A 5660-nucleotide genomic window follows, 5' to 3' on the forward strand; every position below is an offset into this window, starting at 1 on the left:
CTCTTCCGATCTATTTCAAGCTGTAAAATGTTTTTTTGAACATCTCGATACGATCATTTTTTACGAAGTTACACTCTCTTGAATTTTGCCTATTTTTGGAGGATAGAGTAAGTGATGCTTTAATTTTGTTGAGAAGTGTATATATATATATATATATATTGAAAATTCAAAAGTTGCTGTAAATGCTAATTTTCTTTGCTATTTTTACTAAGAGAAAATCTTTCATTTTTAATTATATAGATAGACAGTAGGCAGACGGATAGAAAACAGACAAATAGATAAATAGATTATAGACATCTCTTTGAATAAATTTTAAATTGCTCTTCTTTGTAACAAAACTTTATTCTTATTAAATAACTACATCTATGTTACAAATTGAATGACAACAAAAAAAACGGAAAAAAAAGGTTGAACTAAATTGATGAAACTGAATTCTTATAGGACTGAACTTGAGGCATCACACGCATTTTTTAATAGATCCACAAATAATAGAATGATGAAAGATGACCAGCTGACCGGACAACATGTGAATAGTCTTAAATTGTCTGTAAAATTGTGTCGAAGATGGGAAATATTCTCGACAATTATGACAATGTAACTATATTATTGACCATGTAACTATATTATATGGAAATAGACGAGAGGTATACGCAAAGCAGGCTAGCAGCATTTAAAGCGGTGGTCTCCGCACATATATCCACTCACCTTTCTTTTCCTTTAGCTTCAAATATAACCGCCGTTTGATCGAAGAAACGCGTCGTTGTGCATTACATTGAAATGTTTCATCTCGTCACGCGATTCTGGCAAGGTCACGATATTTTTGATAATAATAATGATAAACAATAACGAACAACAGCGATGATAACGAAGATGTCTATTATAACGATGACGATGATAATATCGATATCAATGATGTTAATAATGACAAAAATGATACTGACGACAACAATGACAATAACAGCGCAACGATGATAACAATAACGACAACGATGACGACAAAGATGACGACGTTAACGACGACAACAATGGCGATGATGATGGTAATGACGGCAACAGTAATGATGATGACGTTGATGTTGACGTTGACATTGAAGATGACGATAACGATGATTATAACGATGACAACAAAGACAACGATAACAATAACAAAATAATGACGATAATGACGACAACGACAACAATGACAATGACAACAGTGGCAATGTTAACAATAACGATGACAATAACAATAATTGACAATGATGGTGACGACGATACCACTAGCACTAACCACCACTTTTTCCACTGAGCGCTGCAATCGACACCCTGCACGTTTATCGATTAAGCGCTATGGCACAATTGCGCGCGTTAGGGTACAAATACGAGGAGTTGCACGACATTCTTACTTCTTAAATATCTCATATCAGGATCCAAACACTTAAATGCGAAAAACGTGCGGCCAGAAAATAAGGTAAATCTATAAAAAAACACAATAAACAACCAACCTTTGGTTGTCTGACAGAAGTGATCACGTCATTGTTACTAATATTGCACAATTATCAGTTAGGCAACAAACAAGGAGAATTGTGCAATCGAGAAACTTCGAAATCGTTCGATCACCGTACTTCTACTTGCTTCTACTACTATCTATTGCCGTCGATTGCTTTTGATAATAGTGGAGGTGATGGTACAGTCTCTGCCACTATACTGTCCGTTGGTGCCGACAGAGGCACTACTACTTGGACGCAAGCCAGTGGTGCGCCTGCCTCAGTGATTATCCCGAGCTACCCTGCGCTGCGGGTCGCGCATCGTCTCCCGCACTCTGCTCCAGTGACGAAGTAGCACTTTTCAAGTGAGAGCAAATTTGGCGTATAGAAAAACTGATCTGCGCATTATCATCGTGATAAGATTAATTTTAAATATCAATGTTCTAATTATCATTCTACAGTCATTTAATTAATTACAATATTAAAATATTAATTTATGAATTTAATAAAATAAATTAAGAAATTATTACAATTATTCATTTAAGTTAGTTGCTTTTTATACAATAAACAGTATACATAATGCGTTTAATTTATTTATAAATTTTATTATACGTTTTTATATAAATTTTAACAGTTATATATAATATAAAAAAAACTGGGACCATTAAAATTAAACAGAGATTTTATCATTCACAAATATAATTATTTATATTAAATATTATTAGTAATAATATATATTATAAATATTATTAATAATAATATATAAATGTACAATTTTATTCACAATTAATTCATTTGTATGTTGTTTCATGAAGAGTAGTCACCCAAATGTTCAATTGATGTTTCCAGCCCTGTTTTTCCCCTACTCAAACATCTTTTTGGCTCGGATGCTTCAGTGTGTTATTATCAAAATTCATGTTTTTGACATAAAGTTTCGCAGTTAGGTACCTACCAAGCCAAGTACGTTTACCATTTCTTAGAATTAAATCGATAAAACATATGCGCCGAGAAAATGTTTCGTATATAATTAATAGACCGATCGATATAATATCTGAACAGGGTCAGTATTGAAACGATCGAAAGAAAACTTGGAAGGCGCATAAAACTAGACAATTGCTATAATATCTGTGCAAATTGTTGAATTTATTATTGGAAAATGTATTCAATTATTCCATTTATAATGAAACCAAATTATTACTTTTTAATTAATTGTTCACATTATCACATTACAAGAAGACATTAGAAATAATAGATTGGCACGAATAATGCACAGCAATTAATTCTTAGCGACTACTTGTATATATTCATAATAAAATAAAAAGGTTTTAAGAATCAGTCAATAAAAAAAAAAGAAAACAATAACCTAATAAAATCAACGTGGATGTTAATGCGTAATGATTCGACCATTGGTTTTAGTCCTCTTTAGTGCGCAAATACAATAATCTTTAGTAATAATTTGAATAGATTTAAATGCGAGATCCTTTATGCAGATATTTTTAATGCAAAATACGAAGGTGATCACTAATGTGTAATAAATTATAAATAATATGAATAGATTTATTCATAGTTTTTCATTCATATATATGAATGAGAATATGTATATTCTTCTTCGGCTAGCATCCTTACCCCGCTATTCGCATTAAATTCTGTCTGTTTCGATACGGTCGTGCGTTGGTTAACTCAAAAACTGTAAGTTTATTTTTTTAACTCGTACATTTCTTAACATCTTAAATTCTTTTGATAAACTGCACGTTAATAAAGTTGCGTTTCTAACATTTTAATTCTTTTAACCCTTTCGATTGTATAATTTGCGTTTTTAATTTTTACACCAATGACTCAATTAATTATACTAATTTATTATATACAACTTTTGCGTCAAAAATACCTGCGTAGTAGATTTCACATTTAAATCCATATCTGAATTATTACTAAAAATTATCTAAGAATTATCTAACTAACTATAATTATTTAAGTATTTACGCATTGAAGAGGACCAAAACCGATGACTGAAAATGTTTGCGGTTTCTATATACATCACACTAGAAAATAAATATTAATGATTACACATTAACACTCACGTTGACTCTATTAGGTTTATTATTTCCTCTTTTTTGTTGATATATTCGTATGCATAATCATTTGCAATTAATATCTAGCAGACCTTTAAACACTGATATACACTGTATTTCTTTGAAAACTCAGTGGTGTCAATGTCAAAACATATAATTGTTTGTAGATAAATTCAAATAAATTCATTCTAAGAAAAAAATTAAATTTAATAAAAACCAAAATTTATTGTATGTGAAATTCACAATAACTATTCTCCAAAATGAAAATTTTTTTCTTTGTTATTTCTGTTTTATATATTTTTTTAAGAATCTCTTGAATAATTAACAAAAAAAACTAAAATCAAACATTAATCAATACTTCTCAACAGATATATACACAGGATAAACTATTTTAATATACTACTGTAAATTTTTCAATAGTTCCTTATTAAAAAAAAATTCAAATAAAAATTAAACATTTTTAAGGAAAACATAGGTTAAACATTTTTTATAATATTAGAAATTACAACGCACGTTACACGCGCACCATTTATTCTCAAACTGTATTAATATTTTTATGTGCAAAATAATAAGATAAAATGTGATTGATACAAGTATATGTTGTCATAAAAAAATGTAAATAAAATTACAAATTATAAATTTTTCTTTAATTACTATTACAAACTTCCTATATACCACACACATAGAAGTATATTTAATATCATAAGATATTAATTGCAAAATATAATATTAGCATCAATATTGCATAATACAATTGCTCATTGCAAATTGTATAATTTCTTTGAAAAGCAACTATGTGTATTCGATCAAATTTTCGATTTTTATTTTAGATGTTGATTTGCCACCTTTTCCAATCATTGCTCACTGAGATATTTGTATATAAAATTATATAAAAAAATATACATAATTATATTTAATCCATTATATAATTGTATACACATGTATAATAAATATATTATACAGAGTGAATCATTTTAAAAGTGACGTATTCATTTTTCTCGAAAACCAAGTCGTATGGAAGTCAACTTTGTTTTTTTTAAATGGAAATCTTTATTTTCATAAAAAACAAAGTTGACCTCCATATGACCTTAGTATGTACACCCAAGGTCAAATCTATGACACCATATATCTTATGTCTCCCTTGAAGTTGTAAAACTTTTATATGAAATATTTTTCGATACAAGCCTTGGTTATCGAGAAAAATCAATGCGTTACTCAAAATGATTTACTGTATATATACATCATCTTATTTACTGTTTACTGACATCTACTTACTGTTAGCTGCCATTCTGTTATATATTTTGCCGACAAAAGTTGTTGTATATTGACGGAAGTGTGCTAACAGAATTGGTAATAACAAAGACACATTTCCCATTTGCGATCTTTTTTCGGTAAACATAATTTGTTATCAGTATTTGCAATTGCAAAAAATGCGATAAGGGATATGGAGGTGTTTTATACTCAAGACTGTAGCTTTCAGTTTGCTACAGGCCATCCTCACACGATGCATAATTTCCTGTATGATGGGCTTGCATACTGCTGTTCAGATGCATGCTAGCTTAGAACATATATTACCATATTAGCAACATATATTAGCTTAGAGCATATAGTAATATATGTTCTAAGCATGCTAGACACTTTCATGCATTGAGCGAAGTACGCTATCATCCTTGATTTCTGTGTTTGATATAATGGTGTATTAGTTTATGCCTCGATTCCTTGCATGCACCAATCAAAATCTTAAAATCAATCACCTGACTGGTATCAAGCTCTTCCCTTCTGTTTTCTTCTTATGTTATATTTCGTATGATAGATCAATTCGTTAGATAGCTACATAATTAGTATTTATTAATTATTAAACAAAACTTTAATATGTTAACTTTACATATATATATATATATATATACATATATATATATATATATATATATATATACATACTGATATATTGTATATATTATATATATAATATACATTATTCACATATACAGGATGTCCCATTTTATATTCGACAGTCAAATACAGTCGAACCTCGATAACTCGAACCTCTACAACTCGAAAACCTCTATCGGACGAAAATTTTATTCATCCCCTTCCACTCTGCTGCGGAAAACCTCTATAAATC

The 5660-nt window shown here is 29.4% G+C and overlaps 1 protein-coding gene and 1 long non-coding RNA gene across 3 annotated transcripts in view; both read right to left on the reverse strand.

Annotated features, from left to right (window-relative positions):
- The window catches only part of LOC105462517 (potassium voltage-gated channel protein Shab), a 58877-nt gene extending 57310 nt beyond the window's left edge, over positions 1–1567 (reverse strand). The window contains exon 1 of one of the 2 annotated variants that reach the window (XM_011709162.1): positions 1485–1567. The gene's annotated coding sequence lies outside the window, so the exon portion shown is untranslated. Of the gene's footprint in view, positions 1–705; positions 789–1484 lie in introns of those variants that run through there. The other variant, XM_011709161.1, reaches the window with a different exon arrangement.
- A 657-nt stretch (positions 1568–2224) lies between these two features.
- Positions 2225–5405, reverse strand: LOC105462519. Its single transcript, XR_976066.1, has 3 exons — positions 5290–5405; positions 4811–5212; positions 2225–2414 (listed from the first exon to the last, which is right to left on the reverse strand). It is a non-coding gene; the product is annotated as an uncharacterized LOC105462519 (long non-coding RNA).
- Positions 5406–5660: the final 255 nt, after the last annotated feature.

Source organism: Wasmannia auropunctata, unplaced genomic scaffold (assembly GCF_000956235.1).
Source record: "Wasmannia auropunctata unplaced genomic scaffold, wasmannia.A_1.0 LD336097.1, whole genome shotgun sequence".
NCBI lineage: Eukaryota > Metazoa > Arthropoda > Insecta > Hymenoptera > Formicidae > Wasmannia > Wasmannia auropunctata.